Source organism: Rattus norvegicus, chromosome 8, assembly GCF_036323735.1.
Source record: "Rattus norvegicus strain BN/NHsdMcwi chromosome 8, GRCr8, whole genome shotgun sequence".
NCBI lineage: Eukaryota > Metazoa > Chordata > Mammalia > Rodentia > Muridae > Rattus > Rattus norvegicus.
In genome coordinates, this window is record NC_086026.1 from 51,756,983 (window position 1) to 51,778,766 (window position 21,784).

Consider the following 21,784-nt stretch of genomic DNA (forward strand, 5'->3'; position numbering starts at 1 on the left):
CACAAGTGGAAAAAAATAAACAGCCAACAACAACTTCTGATCTCCACATGTGCACATACTTGAGTGCACACTTATGCACCATCCTACCCCACAAGTGTTTTCTAATCAACGTAGTGGAGGGTACGTGTCTTAGTTATATTTTTATTTTCATGACAGAACACTGTAACCAAGGCAAGTTATTTTTTAAACAAAAAACATTTAACCTGGAGCTTGCAGTGCCAAAAAATAGAGTCTGTGTTCATCATGGCAGGGAGCATGGCAGTACGTGGGCGATCAGAGTGTTGGAGCAGTAGCTGAGAGCTCAGGTGTCAAGACAGGAACTGTGAGGCAGAGAGGAAGAGTAACTAGAAATGATACGGGCTGTTCACCCCCACTGAGACACCTCTGTTACAGTTTGGCTGGTTCTACCTCCCAGCCCCATATTCCCTGAAATGTCTCAGACTAGAAATAGATTAACAAATACCTTGACCATATAAGCTGGGCTAACAACCAGTCACATCTCCCTGGGCTAATTTCCCCCCAGCTCTCTCCCAGAATTTTTTCTCCTCCCAAATATCCCATCTTCTATTCTACCATTTCCTGTAGGTCATAGCTTTGTTTTGTTTTGTTTTGTTTTGTTTTGTTTTGTTTTTAACCCACAGGTGATGCATCCATACAATATTCTCTCCCCACACCTCCTCCAATAAGGTCACACTTCCTAATCGTTCTCAAACAGTTCCGCCAAATGTGGGCCTAGCATTCAAATTTATGAGCCTATGAGGGTCGTTCTCATTTGAACCAGCATGATATGACTATAAACAAAATACAACTCCCTACTGTGGAATGTCGTACCAATGCCTGTCACTAAAAGCAGCCTTCCCCCGTCATTTCTACTTGGGGACTGCCAGCCTTTAATTTTAGCCTTCTGTCTTCGTTAGGGTTTACTGCTGTGGACAGACACTATGACCAAGGCAACTCTTTTTTTTTCTCCCTTGTCTCAAATTTATTTGTAAAAACATTATAGAACACTGGTTATCTGCAAGTAGTGTGTAGGTAGGTGTGTCACAGCCGTCCGTCTGTCTTCACACTGGCAGGAGTCTTTTCTATGGGGCCTTCACAGGGTCCTGGGCACCTTTGGGAGCCTGGGCTGGAGCTGAAGCCTGGGCCTCAGCTGAAGCTTTGGCCTCTGCCTTGGTTTGTACCTTGGGCTTTGGTTGGCAGAGCCTCCGACCCTTGGCCATGTTGCTTCAAATCCTCTTCCCAAGCTCGGGGTGAGTGATGAAAGCCAGACGGCTGAGTTTGCAGCATCAAGCCGTCTGGGCTTGATGGCCTGAGGCTTCCCGAGGGTCATGGTGGCCTCTGCGCATGCTCTCACTGCCTCTGCATTGTTGGCCTGCATCTTCTTCAGGCCTTTCTTGTGCTTCTTGGCAAAGCGCGTGTTCCTCAGGAACTTGGGGTCAACCCCCTTAAGAGATTCATATCTTTGTGACCGGGGTTTCTTGATGCCATTTCTATCCCATTTGCAGGACTGGTTGTGTGTGGCGTGATTCTTGGACTTGGCCATGTCTGCACGGTAAGCCGTGGCTTCCGCAGTGCCTGGGACCGGAAGAGAAATAGCCCAAGGCAACTCTTATAAGGATAGCATTTCACTGTGTTGGCTTACAGGTTCAGAGTTCAGTCCATTATCATCAGGCTGGAGTATGGTAGCATCTAGGTAGGCATGGTACAGGAGGAGCTAAGAGTTCTATATCTTCTTCTGAAGGCCGCCTGGAGAAGACTGTCTCCCACATGGTGAGGAGGAAGGTCTCGTTGCCCGTCCCCACAGTGACAGATTTCCTCTAACAAGGTCACACCTTCTAATAGTGCCACTCCCTAGACCAAACATATTGAAACCACCACACCCTCTATTCGTTTCTTTTCTTTCTTAACTTGCAATCTATCAGTGAAAGTAAGAGTGTGTTCCTTTTCCATCTTCTGCTCTTTTATTTCTTTTCCTTAACTCATCCTCTTTTTCATTTCTCTCTAAACGAAACAGACCAATGACAAAACACCTGAGTAATATTTATCCGTTAGTTCCTTAAATGATTGTCAGATTTTCTTTTTCAGTAAAACTATCTTGAAGGAGTTTTCCCAATGGTATACAGGCTTTAACGATACGCTCAATTATTTTATAATTGTAGATGGGACTGTCTAATTTTTCTAGTGCTTCTTGAGTTGGTCTCTTTCTAGGGATTTGTTTGTAGGTCTCCATTTCCAGTTGTATGACGTTCTCTTTGATGACCCACTGCACTGATTCTTCATTTTCATTGTAGGTAGCAGTTGGTTGTGCCAACTCCCCTCTATTCCGTTGGCCTCGCCCACTTACATTTTTTTGTTACTCCTTTCCTTCTTTTTCATCTGTTTTCTTGTTTAGTTGGTTTTGAAGCAGAATTCCTTGGACTTAGCATGGCTTCAATACTCTATGTAACGGAAGATGACCTTGAACACTACATCCTCCTCCCCCTACGACCTGTGTGCTGAGATTACAGCATATGCCGCCATGTCTGGCTTTGCCTTTTCTGTTGCTGTTTGGCACATTTTGCTATTCCTTTTCTGTCTTCCTTTCCGAGAACTGCCTTTAAATAAGACGTCTCTAAGGACAGTGCTGGCCGTGTGCCAGGGTTTCGGTAAGCTAGTACTTCCGTTGTAATTCAATTTCTGGTATTTTCCTGGTCTCTTCAGTTTGTTGATCTGATAGATTAACATTAATTGATTTTTTTCAGTGTTGAATCCTTTTATATCTGTGATAGATCAGAGTAGGGTGTGGTATATAAATCTTATTATTAGATTGGATGTCAAACCACGTCCTGCCTCTCCGATGGGAGTACCTGGGTGTCATAGACATGCCACCAAGTGGAGGTGGGGCAAAGTCTGAAATGGGGTGTCCACCGTGGTTCCCAGTCTCCTTTCTGGGTACCGGGGGCATCTATGTGCCTGGTGAAGAGGATAAGCATGTGTCCAGAACAAGTGGAATCTGGTCTGATTCAGAGTGAGTGCCCAGTGTACTGGATGGATTGGAAGGAGAGAGAGCCTTCCTCAGGAGTCTTCGACATGACTCTAGTTGAAGGCCTTCCCTGTAGCAATTTTTAATGAAGCAGCTCTCTGAGATGATCCTTGATTGTTCATATTGAGGGCAGAATGTAGACACATACACTTTATTTGAGGTGAACAAGACATTATATATCTCTTGCAGAAAGGAATACCTAGGAAGGGAAGGTCATTGGCTGAAGGCTCAAGGTTATTTAGATACCTCATTGGCATGGAGAAGAAATCCAGGTATTATGCTATATTACTGAGCGTCCATGGTCCTCTCAGAGGGGGATATGGTTATGTGTTCAAGAGCGGATATAGAGACAGGCTCTACTCCTTCGGTCAGATCTCTGAGATTCTTGAAGTTTGAGCTCATTCACCCTTATAGTTCTTACACCTGTCTTAACATGGTCCCAGATGCCTTGCAACTGGATCTGCCAAAATCCTGCTGGAAACATTTGCATCTAACTTCACTGGCCATATTGATGTATGGTTTTCCTATATATTGGCCAGATTTTAGTATTAAGGTGACACTGACCTCACAGAATTACTTATGGTATAAATTTTTCTTAAGTGCTTGTTACAATTTGCTAATTTACCATCTGGGCTAGGTACTTTCTCTTTTTAGGAGGTGATTTAATATTGGTCCAACTCTTTTAATAGACATAGGCATATTCAGATCATCAATTAATTATTCTGTAAGTTTTAATAGGTTGTGTCTTTCAAGGAACTGGTCTGTTTTATCAAGGTTATCTAATTTGTGGCCACTGAATTAATCTTCCTATTCTGTTCATTTGTGAGACTGGTAGTGGTATTCCTTTTTTCATCCATGACATTATATTTATTCATGCCTAACTTTTACTCTCAGTGTAGCTATTATAGCTCTGTTCTTTCTTTGTTTCCTACAAAGAAGCTTAGCTGACAGACTGTTGGTCTTCTTTTTATGCATTAGATGCTATAAATTCTCCTACTAGCGTTGCTTTTGCTGTATCCTACCTGTTTTTGTTTTGTTTTGCTGTATCCTACCTGTTTTTGTTTTGTTTTGCTGTATCCTGGCTGGAGAGATGGGTTTTTTGTGTGTGTGTGTGTGTGTTTTGCTAAACATTGTCTTTGATTGTGATTTATTCTTTGACCCTGGGGTTATTTAGAAAGGTGGTAAGATCTGATAATTTTGTTACCTTAAAATTTATCCAAAGTACAAACTTTCTCATGCCACAAGCAGAGCTTAGTCACCTTTGCTGTAACACCCAGTCGTCACATCTGGGGTCCTCAGGATGCTCAGTCCAGTCACCTGTCTTATATAGCCCCCTTCTGCTCCATACAAATGCAACCTGCCAGATTTGCTGCTCCCCGAAGCAAACAGACAAGCATCAATGATACCTTTTTCAGTCATGTTGGTCCTCCCTAAAACAAAACAAACAAACAAACAAACAAACAAACAAACAAAAAACTCCTGAGTGCTTTCTGTATACTCAACAATTAAAACTCCCCATAGGAAATCTGCTTGGGTAACATCCTGGTCTCCAAGATAGACTTGGACTCTCTCACAAGCCCCTCCCTCCTGCTACAAGTGAGCTCTGGGCTCTATCTTAAGCTCCTACTTCCTGCAAGGCAGGGTGACCCATTCTTTTTGAGATTTGTAAGTAATATGCCCCTTCTGTTACTCTATGTTTTGCTGTTTTGCCTCTTCTGTGACTGTACACCTGAACTAACCTCACCTGCTCAAAGGATACCCTACAGCACGTCTATCTTGGTAGAGAGAAGTTAGATGCACGTCAGGCAAGATGTACAAGGGTATTTATCAATATAAATATGTTTGCCATATGATTGCCTGGTCACAAATTGGCCAAGGCTACTCATTGTGACAAAGAAGTGTCCTATGGGATCTTCATAGGATGGCTCGGCAGATAAAAGTGGTGGCACAAGCCCAATAACCTGGGTTTGAAGTTCAGAAAGCACATTTAAAAAGCCAGATGTGATGATACACATCTGTAATCCCAGTATCCTTATAGCAAGATAGAAGGTGGAGACAGGAGAATCTGTTGCTTATGTACACAGTGAGACAGCAGAAACAAAGACTCTGCCTAAAAACAAACCAGGACAGATTCCCAAAAGTTGACTTTTGACCTTCACACTTATGCCCTGGCACATATGAGCCCCTGGAACCCTTTCAGGACATGGCTAAAATCTACAGCCACTATTCAGATAAAGACGTCAGTACCAAACCAGAGAAACTCTGAGAAGTGTATTTTTTTAAATTTTTAAGTATAAAGTAATCTATTTTTTAAGATTTAAAATTGTATGTATGAGTATTTCCCTGAATGTATTTATGTATACTACGTGCTTTCCTAGTGCCCACAAAGGCCAGAAGAGTGTGTCAGGTCCTGAAACTGGACCTATGAATGGTGGTGAACTTCACTGGGGTTTCTGGTAACTGAACCCTGGTCCTCTGCAAAGGCAGCAAGATCTTACCCACCGAGCCATCTCTCTGGTCCCCAGGATGTGGCGATCTTAAGGGGACTGTTAAAATTAAGTTCCGGTTTCTTGTTTTATGTTTTTCAATGCACAGGGTCTCAATCACACAAGGTAAGCACTCTACTGTTGAGCTACATATTCTGTCCCATAATTTTTATGCTCCTTAAAATGTGATCAAAGAATACATTCCATAGGATTCCAGTCCTTTGGCCATTGTGAAATTTCACTTTATTCCATGGTGAACATAGAATTAATCCTTGGGGAATAATGAACAAAGAATTTCTTCTCCATAATTGTCGAGTCCACTGCTTTATATAAAGGATTAGATCAAGTTCCATTATTGTGTGGTCCACTGCCTGAATTCTTACTCATTTTGACTACAATTGGGTTTCATAGTAACTGGAACAAAGAGGTTGACTAATGGTTTTGTTGACTCCAAAGAACTGTAGGTTGAAAATCCTCACTGTAACTATGAGGGGAAAATCTATTTTTCCTTATAATTCTGACCAATTCTGATTCATGTCTTTGGAGCTATAATTTGCATAGCAGAAAGTGTCTGGAAAATTTTAAATTCTCTTCTTGGTAGATTAAAGCTTTCATTGAGACAGATTCCACATGTCTCAGTTAATGCTGTCTGTATAGCCTTAAGGACTATCTTGTCAGATATTAATTACTTCTTTTTGTAAAGCTTCTATCACTAAGTCTTAGCCATATCTAATAAAAAGGTACAAATGTCACTCATCTTTTAATTGAGGAATTTTATCCTCATATATTTAATGTAAATGTGTGTTTGGGTTTAAGTTCGTAATTTCACCACTCTACCTGTATTTGTCTGTTTCACCTTCCTTCTAAATAACTGAGTAAGATAGGTACTCCCTTCCCCTCACCATTACCTTAAAAATTATATCCACTTTCACCCTTAGTGTTTAACAGAGATCGTAATATGCATTCTAGACATAATGAGCTCTAATGTTGATTAGTATTATTGCCATTTCCTCTGTCGACACAAAGATTCTTCACCTCACTCATCTCCACCTGTGTTGTATGCTAATGCTGTCATGTGTTGTAACATAAATGTATCAGAGGCCATAAGAAAGTGTTAATATTCCTTTAATAGCCAGTATTCATTTAAATAGACCTGTGCAGTTATCAACTTAATTCTTTTTCTCTTCTTTATTGTGGTAAAGCACATAAAACATAAAATTTTCCATTCAACCACTTAAAACGTGCAATTATATGCCATTATGCACACTTACGATGCCGTGCAGCCACCTCTACACTCCATTTCCAGGGCTTGTCATTATTCCAAATGGAAACTTGATACCAGTTAGACCACAGCTGACCACCACCCTGCCTTCATTTCTGGCCACCCCTTCTGACCCTATGGGTTTGCTTAGGTGCCTACATCTCGTATAAGTAGAATCACACTATCTTCATAGTTCTGTGCCTTGTTCATATCGCCTAAGATAATGTTTTCAAGGTTGAAAGAATGACTTCAGGTTCCATTCACTTTCCAAGTAGAATGACATGCCAGCTGAGATATTCAGGAGTCCCTCGTCATGTGTAAGGGGGATTCCAGAACCCTCTCCAAATATACAAGTGACTCACATAAAATAGGATCACATTTGCATATAACTATATATATGTACATATACACACATACATATATCTGTCCTAATCTCATATTTTTATATCATCAACAGCTTACTTACCATACCTGACACAATGTAAATATTATATAAAGAGTTCTTATTGCACTGTTTGAGGAATGTTATGGGAAAAAATGTCTGTGCATGCCCAATACAGATGTGTTAGTTTTCCACATATTTTCAATCCTTGTTGAATCCTTGCAGAACCTGGGTTTGCCAGGGTTGGGGGTGGGTGATCAGTCAACAGTCTGTTTCATAACCTATGTCAACTCTTGTCCTGGGAGTATGACTCATTGTGGAGTCCTTGTTTACTCCATTTGGTTTATTTCTACATTTAAACTCTTGTGAATGACACTGTTGATAGTGGCCAGCAGGTGCCCGTGTCCCCGTTTAACTCTTCTGCTGTAGATTGGATGCTTGTGCCTCTCTAGAGCTCATATAGTGAACTAACCCTCAAGGTGAGTATATTAGGACATGGGGAAGCCATTCAGTTAAAGCCAAAAAGTGGGAGTCTCAGTGATTATGTTAGTGTCCTTACTAAAAAGATGCCAAAGGTTGGATTAAACTCCCTCAGCCACTCAGCAGAAAGACTTTAGGAAGAAAGGGACCATCTTGCAAGTCAGGAAATCCCAACTTTCAGGCTTCAAATGATGAGAAAATAAGATTCTGTTGTTTGTTTGAGAGAGGGTCTTGCCATGCATTACTGCCTGGCCTGGTACTCACTGAGTAGCCCAAGCCATCTTCAAACTCACAGTAATCCTCCTGTCTCAGCTTCTGCAGTGATGGAGTACAGGTATGTACCACTACTCTGGGCTTGTTTTTGTTTTTATTTTTTAAGCCATACAATCCTTAATAGTTCCTTATGGCTGTTTCTCGTGACTGATCCCTACCTAGAGGAGGAATCACGGGATCAAGTGGATCAAACCACACACTGTCTTCCGCAGTGGTCACAGCTTTGTTCATTCACCATGTTCGTGTTTTCGTTCTCCTGACAGTGACTTTGGTTCAGCAATGTTTCTTTGTTGTTGTTTTTGTGTTTGTGTTTTTGTCTATTTTGAAGTCATTGCCTGTGTCTGTGGTGTCAGTTTCACAAAGGTCATTTCCAAATTGAACCCCATGAAGTCTCCCTGTGTGTTATTCTCCTAATAATTTCCTTCTAAGAAGTTTTCCTGATTCAGATCAGATTCACTCAAAATAAGTTTCGTTTGAGTGTCTGGCTTCACTCTTTCACAGGTGGCTCCCTAGTTCTTCTGGCACGGTTGGCTGGGAATACAACCCTCTCCCCATTGCATGGATTCAGGCCCTTGCTGAAAATCAGTAGACTCTCTAGAGTCCATTATCTGGAGTCTAGCACCATACTCCTTTTTTATTCCTGTAGCATCATACTAATATTTTGAATCAGAGAGTGTGATGGCACCAACTTTGCTCTCTTTCCAGATTACTTTGGCAATAGGGGCTCCCTTGAGATTCGAAGTGAGTTTTAGGATGGATTTATCTGGTTCTACGGAGTTATCATTGGGATGTTAATGAATTTTTATATCACTTTGAGTAATATTGGCAACTCAACAATATTAAGTTTTACAATGCAATAACCTAAGCTAGCTCTTCACTGTGTCTCCCTTTCGGCTCTGCTGTAATTTTCAGCATATAAATTCTTTGCCTCCTAGGTAAGTTTATCCCTAAGTATTTTATCCTCCTCAATACAATTGTAATGAAGATTGCTTTCTTCCATTCATTTTCTGCTATTTGTCCTTACAATTCAGCAATACGGCTGAGTTTCTCATGTTCCTGTTGTAGCCTGTGATTGTACTAAGTTCATCTATTAGTTCCAATAGTTCAGATGGAAAATAGCTAGGGACCCATAAGTGTGGGATCTCACCACCCAGAAACAAACACTGTCCTTTATAACACACATCCTCTTCTTCCTTCCTTCTCCCTAGTTGCTCTGCCCAGTACTTCCAATACTACATAGAGTGCACACAACTCCTCCTCTTCCTCCTCCTCTTCCTCTTCCTTCCCTTCCCTTCCCTTCCTCCTTTTCCTCTTCCTCTCCTCCTCCCCCTCCTCCTCCTCCTCCTCCTCCACTTCCTCCTCCTTCCCTTCCTCCTCCTCTTCTTCCTCCTCCTCTTCCTCTCCTCCCCCCTTCCTCCTCCTCCACTTCCTCCTCCTTCCCTTCCTCCTCCTCTTCTCCCTCCTCCTCTTCCTCTCCTCCTCCCCCTCCTCTTCCTCTTCCTCCTCCTCCTCTTTTTCCTTCTCCTCCTCCTCTTCCTCTTCTTCTTCCTCCTCCTTGATTTTAGAGAGAACCACTTTCGCCCTTCCCCACTGGGTGTAGCACTACTTTTATGGTAACCTTTCACATCTCAGTTTGGATGTTGAGGAGTCATGGGAGAACATTTAATTTTGCCATATTCTTTATGTGCATCGATTGACAATCATGTGCCTCTTCACTTCGTTCTGTTAACGTAGTGTAATTTTGTTGATGGATCTGCATATCTCAAAAACATCCCTGCCTCCTGAGAAAAATTCCATCTGATCCTGTTGTGTAAGGAGGCAATGTTCTGGTGAATTAGTTGCCGGTAATCTGCTGAGAAGTCTGGCATCAGTACTCACAGGGGTAATTGTTTGGAGAGACGTGGGGGTTGGTAGACTCTTTGGCTCTGGTGTCAGTATAATGCTGATCTCATAGAATGAGTTAGGAAATGTGCCCTTAGCTTCAGTGTTTTGGAAGAGTTTCAAAAGGACTGATAGCAAGCCATGCATTCCGTAAGGATGAGGAAATGTTTAGAAAATGTGCTTTGGGGTGATTTTGCCCTTGTGCAAACATCACTAACTGTGCATACACAGACCTGAATGGTATTGGTCAATCACTTGACATGGCCTCTTGATGCAATAAAGAGGTGATACAAGCACGGGATGCAGGAGGCTGCTGCCAGAGCCACAGAGTCTGTTCTATAGTCAGCTGCTTCTTATCCGTGGGGGGAATACACTCTAAATTATGATTAATAAGCAGGATAAAGGAATAATCAGTCCTATTATTTATGGTCATCTTCAAATGACGGACTGTACATATTTGTGCGTGCGTACATGTGTGCTTGGGGGTGTGCATGCATGTAGAGGCCAGAAGAAGACAACCTTTAGGTGTTTTATTTAGGACCCATCTGCAGAGTTTCTCATCTTCCTGGAATTGGGTAATTAGGCTGAACTAGACTGGCACTGAGCCCTGGGAATCCACTTGTCTCTACCTCCCTTTCCAGCACTGAAACCACAGGACATCACACCACACTCTTCTTTTCTATGTGGGCAGGGAGCTCAGGTCTGATGCTTTCGTAGCAAACACTTTACCAACCAAACTACGTCCCCAGCTCCTGCTTACATTACTTTGTACACCAGGTACTACAGTAGCCGTGTTAGCACCACTTTTCCAGTATAGCTAGCTCGCCTATCTGGCCTTTCAGATTCTCATAGTCAAGATGTCAGCTAAGCACATAGTGACTGGAAGGCAAATGATGCCAGCCAGCTCTCCTTTAACAAAACCAATTTCGCTATTTCCCTATGGGGCCCCAGAAGGGAATTCTGTACCCCAGTTCAGCTGGAAGCAAAAAAGGAAGATAATCGTCCCAGTCCCTTATGTTGGGGTGTGTAGAGGGCCGCTTTAACATTCGCCACCACAAGATGGCGCTGGCTTCCACTGTGCCCCACGTGGAAGGCCAGGATAGCTTCCGCCATTACAAGATGGCGCTAGCCTCCGCCGCGCCAGCCAACTTCCTTTCAGGAAGTTAACTGTGTGCGCATGTACAAGAGTGCCTTCGTGCCAGGTCTTTGCCCACTCTGGGGCGTGCCTTATGAGATCATGGGTGAGCGACCAATCAGGTGTGGATGCGCCGCGCTAGGGTGTATATAAGCCATGCCATGCGGGCGCGCGGGGCTCTCCTTAAGATTTAATAAAAGTTTTGGCTGCCGCAAGGATTCGTATGTCCCCGCGTGTTTTCTTGCTGGCGAGGTCGCACGTGGGACGGGGTGGATGATTCTGGTTATTTTATGAATTATAGGTATGTTGTCATTTTAAGAAATACTTTACAAATGTTGTAGCTTTGGACAGGGAGGAAACTAGAGAGCTCAGATTCAGGGATTTCTACCTTTCCTTTCCTGTTCTCTATCCTTCCTTCTTAGGCAAAGAAGAGGGGGGTGGAAGAAAAAAGGGGATATAGTAATATCAAAGAAATTAGAGGAATAAACAAATAGGGATAGGTTAACAAATTTACTATTAAACAAAACATTACATAGCCATACCTTACATTGGTAGAAATCTTTATAATTGATGCAAAGTTAAAGTTATAATGTTTTACATTGGTAAGAATTTATTTTATACAGATTGGTATGGATTTCTTATATTGATACAAAAATTGAGATTAATATTGTTACTCTTAGATAGGCACTGTGCCTATGCACCTCATTTGAGAATACAAAGCTTAGACCCAGTCCTTCTATAACTGCTATTACAAACTGTTCTTAGATGATTAAGCAAAATGAGTTAAGGGCCAGATAGCAAACTCATGGTTCTTAGTTAACTACAAAAGGGTGTTTTTGAGATATTTCAATTAGTAATGGCTGAGAATAGTCAATGATTAACAGTTCAGAACTGCTTTGCATAGATAGATAGTCTTCAAAGGCATCAAAAGTCCACAGAATACAACATTTATGGCTGTTTTATTTATTAAAGATCAGTTGATTAAAGACATGTCTATGCCTGAAAGCATCCCTTTCTTAGATTCAAAGAAGAAATTAAACATCAATGGAGTTCCTCCAGTTGTGGCGAGACAGTCACTAGGCAAGAATTGCCTCAATTCATCTACAGACAAAAATACTGTCCAGAAAAGGACACACAATGCGGAATAGTCGACTGACAGCTCTGCCAAGGCAGGGTAATCAGTCCTTCAAAATTCTACATCGCAAAGGTCTGTCAGACAATCCTGGGCCAGAAGGTTGAAGATTGATGCTCCACCATTTTGAGGAATGAGAGACTGTCCAGGAAGTCAACTGTCTGTACAAATTGGTTAAGTTTTGGAAATTATGTTTTATGTGTCTTTATTTTCAGGTAATGTTTAAGTAGTTCTCAGATTCCTGACCAGGTCAAAGACTGGTTGTAGTCTTATAGATAACCCAAGTTGTTTAGCAATGAGAAAGATGATATAGATTTGAGCGGATGGTTTTCAGATGATATACAAGCTAAAACCAGGACGTAATTTAGGTGTAGAGTTGTAAGCCTTTTAAGTTCGTATAGATGGTAGAGTGCTTTATCTAAGTTGACAAAATTGATAGACGGGGTGTATCTTATACCTTACAAATTACATAATTGTAGTAATTGTACTCAATTTATATCTGAGAGAAAAAAGCCTTTTAATTGGACAAAAAAGGGGAAATGTTGTAGATTGCCCTGGTGCTGTTTGTATTTTGATGCTAATTCTGCTTCCTCAAGAGGGGCTGCCCTGATGAAGAGTGGATCATGTACTCAGGTGATTTCATGTGAACCTCCCCATTTTAACTGGTCAAATAGCTAGAGCCTGTGATTAGGCAGTGGGAGGGAAAGGTAAGGATGGAGGTTTTAGAGAGGGAGAGATAGGAAGGAGAAGAAGGAGACAAGGAAATGGAGGAAGAGTTGGTAGAAGGAAGATGAAACAGAACCATGTGGCCTGGAGGACCACAAGTAACAAGGCATCTCATAGCTGGGGAATAGAATAGTGTAGTGGTATATCTGCCCAATCTAGGCATACAACTTATAAACATTATAACTGAGTTGTGTGTTCTTTGCACAGGCTTATTGGGGTTGGAGCTTGACCACAATACCATCATAACTGTAAATCAAGCTACAGTGTCACTAAAAGACAGAAATCTTCAGCTGCCTTGTGTTGTGGGACCACCACTGTATAAGCAATCTGTCATTAACCAAGGTGATGTTACAAGGTACACAACTATGTGTCTGTCATCTAAATGTTTACCAGGCCTGACCTTGATTGACTTACAAGACCAGGTGCATTTCGTGTGGTACACACACACACACACACACACACACACACACACTATCAAGCCTTAAATAGTGTCTTCTGCAGCTTTGTCTTCCCATCCCTATGATGCTATCGAAGAACACAGCCTCTAAGCTCCCTAGTCTTCTCTCCCAATTTAGCTGCCACTGAAGGAAAACACCAGTGGTGCCTGTCTGGGTTTCCATCTTCTCATGAGCACTGCTGCTTTTCACTGGTTTGTTAATTATCCGTTACTTACACTCAGATTGGTTTTAAGTGAGAACCATTTTCGTTTCATTTCTTATGAGGGCATTTCCATCAGGGTGGGTAAGGGATGCTGGAGTCCAAGACAATGGGAACACATACATGAAACTCATCACCTCTCAACAGACCAGAAGTCAGGAAAAAAAAAAAAACAGGAAGTGAGACTGGGCTGTTAGACCTCAGCACGCCTCGCCCAGTACTTGCTTCTCTGAGGCGCTACCTCCTGAAGGTTTTGAAACATCTGCAGATGAGGCATCCACACTAATGAATCTATCGGGGAATCTCATATTAAATCACAGCATGGTGCTCCTGGCCCTGTAGGCTCGTGATCATCTCATAATGCAAAACACACTCAATTCAACTTCAAAAGCCCCTACAGTCTTGACAGGTTCAACATGTTCAAAGGCCCAAAGTCTCCTCTAAAGGCAATCTCTTAGTTGTTTTCCCATGAAACACAAAAACCAAAGGTCCAACTTCTGATACAATAGCACAGAGAAACACGTTCTCTCCCAAAAGGGGGGGGGGGGGAAGAGGGGTAGGAAGGTCAGATGAAGTCAAGACAAAAGGATGATAGGATAAGTACCAAAACTTGCTGCTCCACACCCAGCATCTGGGGCTTGAAATGGCATCATCTGGGTTCCCACAAACTCACCCCCCCCCTCATTCTCTCTCTCTCCATCTTCATTGGCTGTAGCTTTAATGGTAAATGTTCCATGTTTCGGCATCTTAGGCTCTCTTTAGTTAAAATTAGGCTTCACCTTTACAATTTTATACACAGGCCACTCAGGAACTTGGTGCGGGAAACCCGACCTTGATACACATGGCCTGATCTCAGCAGTTTTCTGGAGCCTTGACATAAACCTCTGTAAGTACCCCCCACCATTGCAATTTGCACCTTTGCAAAACTAGCACCAGGTGTCTCACTCGATGTTATGGAGCTAGGTCAAGCTATAGGCTGGCCACTGTGAACCACAGCTCTAGTGGCTTCTGTATGCCTTCCTGCTAAATGTTAGCAAAACACTTCCCTAGGAAGCCATTTTCCAGCAGGGGATTGTGAAGGCTCAATCTTTTCCAGTATCCTCCTTTCAAATGGAAGGTTTTCAACTGAGTTCGCATTGTTACACCCAACTTCTGATGAGTGAGATCTTATTCTTAAGCTATTTTTCCTAGTGTTTCACTGCAAAATCCAGGCAGAGGTTTCTCCTGAATGGCACTAGCTTCTTTCATAATTATGACCATTATGTCTATACCTACCCTGTCCTCTTTTACCTAGGCTCAAGCTCTTTGACTAGTTCTGCATTCATGTCTTCAAATTGAACTTCATACACGATCGTTTCCTTACTATACTTCATATTCTCCTATCTTTCTTCTATCAATATAAGCCTGGGCAAATGCGCTGGGCAATGATCCCACAGCCTGGATGTTATGCTGTCTTACAACTTTCTTCTTTGGCAAACAAATTAGCTTGTTTCTTTTGAATGTCGTCTCACTTAAGGTTGCAGACTCTGAGCAGAGTGCACTGTTACTAGAACACAATAACCTCTATTTTAGTTCCTAAGATGGTCTCTGTTTTCCTCTGAAAAATCTCACCAGCCAGTCTTTACTGTCCATACACCGATCTTGGGTTTCTGCGTTCTCACCAGAATGCCCTGCTAAGAGCTCACTTACAGCACTCTGGGGGGTCTCCAGCCTGCAGTCCAAACTCTACCACATCCCTCCCGTAAGCCAACATCGAGGGCCTACACACCACATAGTCAAGCTCATGGCGGCAGCCACTCTATTTCGCCATATCAGTTTTCCACTTCAGTTATTTCTCTTGCCATCGACCAGAAAGCAACTTGAATGAGGTTTGTGGTTGGTCCCTCCAAGGAGGTGTAGTCACAGCAGAGTTTGTTATAGTGGGAACATGTGGTTAAGAGCCCTAAGAGCTCAGTAGATGAGAAAGCCTCACAGATTTAAAAAAAAAAACTATTTCCTGATTACCCCCAACTCTTTAGAAATGACAATTGTCAAACTATTTAATATAGATTGACCAATCTTTCTTTTCTATTATTTTTTAAATCTCTGACTGCACTAGGAAACATAATGAGAACTCAAGAGAGTTTTAGTGAGCCCGGAGTAGTTACGTGTATATTGTTTTAGTTTTTCATGTACTCATGTAGCTTTTAAGATATTTTATCATAACGTTTTTAAAAGCTCAAATTGCTAATCTTCAGAAGGAATTAATCATTTAAACTCACATCTTTTTAACAATTATATACTTCTAGGGAGGAAATGTAACTCAGTGGTAGAGCACTTGTCTCTCATGCACAATCCCTAGCACTGCTAAAACAAAGCAAAACGACTTCCAGATCTGTAGGCCGATGATAACATCCCATGTGTAGCACTCAACGGTATTGCGAGGACATGGCATTAGGTTTAAAGCCATGAAGCATAAATGAATGAAAGGAGAACATTAGAATACAATCAAACCAATGATTGCATTTTTAAGGTACAGTTTTGAGAACTGTTTATGGGCCCCACTGGGAGTGCACAGAAACACCCATACACACTGATGGTTTCTGAGTGAGTCAGGAATTCAGCTGCTGGGCCAGCCTGCCACCCTGCATTCTCCGCAAACATTTAGCTCAGTAAAATTTCATCCCAGCAAACATTGCTTCCAAGCCAGGAATGCGTCATAGGTAAGCCCGCCATGCCATTGAGATGAAGCGTTGCACAAGGCTAGCCATCTGTCTTGGAAAGTTTAGCTGTTCATCTACCTCAGGAGGCTTCACTGAACTCCGCGAATGCGTCACTTTAATAGATGGTACCAATTTAAAAATAATAGCGGGAACAATTAAAATATTGTATGTACTGTTCACTTACAGGATCGAGACAGCCACCGAGAGCTAAGAAGACAATCCTCTCTGATACCTCATTGTCCAGCTGTGCATTATTTCATTACTAACTTGTAGGGATTTTATAGGTATTTTTCATTTTCCACACACTCCCAGCTGGCTCCCTTAAACTTGACTCTCTTCATGCTTATAATTTATAAGCGTGAAGGTAAATATGGTTTTTCAAACTATGGAAAGGGAGAAAACAATGAGCCAAAGAGAGGCTAGAAGGGGTCTTGTGGTGCCAAGAAGTACTAGTCTGCACTTTTACATGTGAGTGTGGAGAAGAATGGTCTCCATGCTGGCAGACCGGTTTGCCGTTACTTTAAAGATCCTCCCCGAGTTAATAATGATGTTCAGTCTCTCACTGCTTCTGGGATGCTCATTCCCAGAATGGCGGCGGCTTTTAGAATACAGTCATGAATTGCTTGGTACTTTCTCCCATGGCTAGTGGAGAAGTCTGTGTGCTCTCCCCTGGAACCTGGAGAGTCTGTGACTGACTGCCTCAGTCAGCGCAGTAAACCGCCATGTACAGCGGCCTTTTTCTCTCGGGCCACCTGTGCTTAGAACTTAGTCACCGTGCTGCATAGAAGCCCAGGGCGCCACAGAGAGAGGTCATGTGATGTTACGGCAGCCAAGACCAACGCCGAGACCAACATCCCAGGCTAAGTTCACAGCCAATTTACTAAGTTACTAAGTTACGGGTTACCATTACTGCATTAACATTAACTGACCCTGTGTGCAAAAGACCCCTTATATATTTCCAACTTTCAGAACTTCGTCATCCCCGAGTCTTTGAGCGCTCCCAGCTGGGGCCACAAATTGTATGGAGCCAAGACAAACCATCCCCGCAGTTCTTCTCTGAATCCCTAACCCGCCCAGTCTGTGAGCATAATTAAATGGCTGTTTTAGGCAATCCAAGTTTGAAGTGGTTTGTTGCACAGCAACCGAAAGCTGAGCCCACTCATAGTTGAAGGCTCAGATGGGTGCAGTCTGTTTCCTGGCTCGCCCTGTATTGCTCGTCCTATGCTTGTCCCCGCCGCCGTACGCCTCTGTTCTAGGTGCCCCACACCGCCCACTACGGTTTGCTCTTCTTACGTGTTTATCTCCACATCCTCACATTCCCTGTCTCTCCCCTGATGCTCTCTCTTCTTCCCAAGCATCAGCATCAGAAGACCTGGGGTTTAATACCACAGAGACCAGCCAGGAGCCTAGTAATCAACCTCTCCAATCCTTCCCAGAAGAGAGAAACACAAATCTGACCGATTCCTAGGCTGGAGATATAGCTTGGTAGCAGAGTGGAGAATTTCTCGTTTATTTTCGTTAAGAGACAGGGTTTCACCGCACAGTTCTGGCTGTCCCGGAACTCACTCTGTAGACTAGGCTGTCCTTGACCTCAGAGATCTGCCTGCCTCTACCTCCCATATGCTGGGATCAAAGGCTTGTGCCACCACTGCCTGGTACAGACTGTAGTTTTCAATAAGACCCTAGGTTTGACTTCAGTACTACAAGGGGGGAGGGGGGTAGAACCTACTCATAAATTAAATGACTAAAGTATTTAAAGCACTTAGTTCCTGGCACAGAGGAAACACTGCATAAAGTGTTAGCTATAACAATAACAAGTCCTTTCTATCCTCATGTCTATTGAGCATTAAAACTTAAGTAGTTTTACTTGAATTTATTTGTCAACATCTCTGGGAAGACATCCCCACCTGCCAGACAAAATTAACTCGTGCCCTTGTTATGAACCTGTGCGGGTTAGTTTTTTTTTTTTTTGTTTTGTTTTTTTTCTTTTTCTTTTTTTTTGGAGCTGGGGACCGAATCCAGGGCCTTGCGCTTGCTAGGCAAGCGCTCTAGGCAAGCACTCTACCACTGAGCTAAATCCCCAACCCCGGGTTAGTTTTTGTTAACTAGACACAAACACGACCGAGGTATCACCTCCGTCAGGTGGCCCGGTGACATGTTGTGGGGAACTATCTTGGCTGATGATTAATGTGGATGGGCCCAGTGTCCTGTGGGCAGGGCCTCCCTGGGCCGGTGGTTCTGGATTGTATAGGAAAGTAGACTGAGTTTGAACAGAGGGAGTAAGCAGCTTTTCTCCATGGTTCCTGCCTCTGCCCTGACTCACTTCAGTGATGGACTGTGATCAGAAGGTGAAGCCAAATCAGTAGTTACCACAGCAACAGAAAGCAATTAAATAGTAGCCAGATGTTCCTGTGTTATAGCTTTGTTGTTTCCTCCGTGTCCCCCTCCTCCTCTCCCTCCTTCCCCTTCCCCTCCTCATCCCCCTTCTCTTCCTCCTCCCTCCTTCCCCTCTTCCTCTTCCCCCTCTTCCTCCTCCCCCTCTTCCTCTTCCCCTCTTCCTCCTCTTCCTCCTCCCCCTCTTCCTCTTCCCCTCTTCCTCCTCTTCCTCCTCCCCCTCTTCCTCTTCCCCTCTTCCTCCTCTTCCCCCTCCCCCTCTTTCTCCTCCTCTTCCTCTTCCTCCTTCCCCTCTTTCTCCTCCTCTTTCTCTTCCTCCTCCTCCTTTTCCTTTTGTCTCATTGTGCATCTTGGCCATCCTGGAACTCAATTTATAGACCATGTTCACCTCAAACTCAAAGAGATCTGCCTACCTCTGCCTCTTAGTGCAAGGATTAGAGGTTTGTTTCATCCCAAGATGGGTACTATTGTCACTTATTGTATATGCGACACACACTAGAAACCACATTCCTAATTGTCCTAAGACAATGTCCTCACAGAACAAATGTTTTTGGGGTGTGTGTGTGTGTGTGTGTGTATTTGCATATGTGTATATGTGTGTGTGTTTGTTTATATGGACAATAAATATCACAATGGAGGAAAGATGTGAAAAATTGGTCATATAATTATGATAGAATTCTTTTTCCAAATACTTATTCCCCTGGTAAGATTTCTGCTTCAACAGCATAGTTGATGTTCTACCAACGAAGAGTGAAAATCATGTAAGGAGCAAATGAAGCATTCATTAGTTCTTTATTAACACCTTTGTACCAGCCACCACCCTAAGCCTTGTTCATGTGAAAATACCCTCAACCGCAGGGCCCTTTGCTTCCTGATCATATTGCAGAGCAAACCTTAGGACAGAGCAGGCTGGGCCAGCAGCCATAGGGCTGATCACTACCTGGGAGAGTCAGAGCTAATGGGCTACCCTCTCACTCCACCTCCGATTACAATGTTGCCCCCACACCCTTCAGCTTCCGTTCTTCTGAACTGACCTCAGATGTCACCAGAAAAACCAGATGGTGCCAGTGTGGCCTGAATTCTACTATTTGGCACCGTGTGTCCTGCTACAATGGAGGCTATGCCCCTTTGCACATACAGGGTGACTCTGGACTTTTTGTTCATTCCCAATTCCCCTTCAAGTTTCCTGTCTTTTCATGCTTCACCAATGTCTCCCTCTCTGCCAGGTCGCCCTGGTCAGACAGTAAACCCACGCAGCTGTTCCCTTCATGACTTCACATTTTGGTGACACTTTGTCACAGTGCTCTCCTTTCTCAACAAGCGTCCCTTATGGTCGCCACCACACAGTCACTTCTGTGTCTTCCCTACTGTTATCTTTTCCTTGCTGTACTCTCAGTTCTCTCCCAACTACTCTCTTTCCTGTGCAGATCACCAAGGGAGATGTCTCCTTTCCCACCCTGTGTTCATTCTGCCTTCTCTCATTTAACCCTTGTTCTGCCTGGGCCTTAACCCCTACCATGTGTAAAGTCTGCAGACTGGTGTTAGTGGGAGGAAATAGCACTTTAGAAAGTGAGGCCTAGGGCGAGGTCTCTGGGTCACTGTGGCCCATTCAAGGGTTCAGTGGAACCCTGGTCTCCTCTTTGCTTTTTCTCCCCCATTTTTTATGAAGTTGTTTTACTCTAGTGCACGTTACCACTGTGATATGCTACCTCACCACAAGCTGGGACTATCAAGGCTCAAGGACCACAAGCCAAAATCAGCCTTTAGTCTTTTAAAGTTCTTTCTCCCAGGTATTCGTTATAGTGATAGAAATCCGACTGACTGAACCCTGCCTTCTTTCTGCCCTCTCGAGAGTCACCTGCCTCAGTTTTTCTTTCACCCTGGCTGCTCCTCCTTGGTTGGTGTAACCGGTTCATCCTAGCTTACCCCCTCCCTCTTCCAAATAGTATAGCTGCTTAGTATTATGTTTTTGAGTCCATTTTATTTTTATTTATGTATGTACATGCATGCATATGTAGGTACCCAAAGAGTCCAAAAGAGGGCCCTGGATCTCCTGGATCTGGAATCACAGGCAGCTGTGAGCTGCTTGACATGGGTGCTGAGAACCAAACTTGGGTCCTCTGCAAGAGCTATCTTTCCATGCCAACCATTCAGTTCGTATTGCCTCTCTTCTTATTTATTTCTCTAACCCCTTCCATGCTGTCTATGGGTGGATGTCACCTTCAAGCTTGTCAATGCCCAATTGTCTGGGTCCCTAGACTTGCATACACAATTTACTGTTCAACGCTCCCGTTTAGCTGCTGCAGAGACATCTCAGGTTTACTGTACCCCAAACTTCACTCTCAGTCCCCCCTTCAAACCCCTCCCAATCTGTTGTCTTCATTTTAGTGAACGCCATCACTTCCCACCCTGATTTCTAAAGGTAGTAACACAGAATTCATCCTTGACTGTACCAAATGTTGTCTACCTCCAGAATACGCCTAATTTCTGTCTCTGCAGATACTCGGCTCAGATTTGCCCTCTTTAAACAAATGTTTAACAAACAAATAGGAAACACATTACCATGTTTGCCTACTTGAGAAACTCTGGGACAGGTTGCTGGGAGCTTTAAGATCTGAGAAGTTAGCATGCTGCCAGTAGGATTATAAAACACTGGAACTAAGGAATGCTAAAAATGAGTGGGGAGAAACTTTTCTCAGCTCTTGGGATAGATGGGGAATTTACCTGGGGACAGATAAGAACCAAAGATCCTTAATCCTGTTAAGTCACTGTATCTAGTTGAGTGGAAAGGAATGGTCTCATAGGACAGGGGTCAGGTTCTCTAGGCTCTCTTCTGGACCTAGAAATAATTACTTTTCTCATTACTGTTGCAAAATATCTGGAGAAGCAACTTAAAGAATTATCCTTTCACTGTGTTAGACTTAGGTACTACTTGCTTGGCTCCCTGCTTAGGGCGAGCATCATGGCAGAAAAGCCTGTAGTGGAAGAAGGGTCTGGTGATGAGAAAGGGGATGGAAGGATGTCTTAGTCACTGTGATAAGACACTGTTTTATCTAGGGTGCTAGTTGCTGTAACAAAACACCATGACCAAAGCAACTTGGGAGGGAAAGTATGATTCTACATCATGATTCAACACTGAAGGAAGTCAGGACAGGAACTCAAACAGGATCAGAACTTGTAGGCAGGAGCTGATGCTGAGGCCATAGGGGAGTGCTGCTTCCTGGCTTGTTCCTCATGGCTTCTTAGGCTGGCT

General features: G+C 43.2%; 1 long non-coding RNA gene across 2 annotated transcripts; it reads left to right on the plus strand.

Moving 5' to 3' along the window:
- The first annotated feature begins 1,600 nt into the window (after positions 1–1,600).
- On the plus strand, positions 1,601–17,253 carry LOC102549755 (uncharacterized). 2 transcript variants are annotated; one of them, XR_001839337.3, is made up of 4 exons: positions 1,601–12,685; positions 12,986–13,133; positions 14,235–14,321; positions 16,324–17,253. It is a non-coding gene; the product is annotated as an uncharacterized LOC102549755 (long non-coding RNA). The 2 variants fall into 2 exon arrangements; XR_356224.4 differs by having other exon boundaries at positions 7,392–13,133.
- Positions 17,254–21,784: the final 4,531 nt, after the last annotated feature.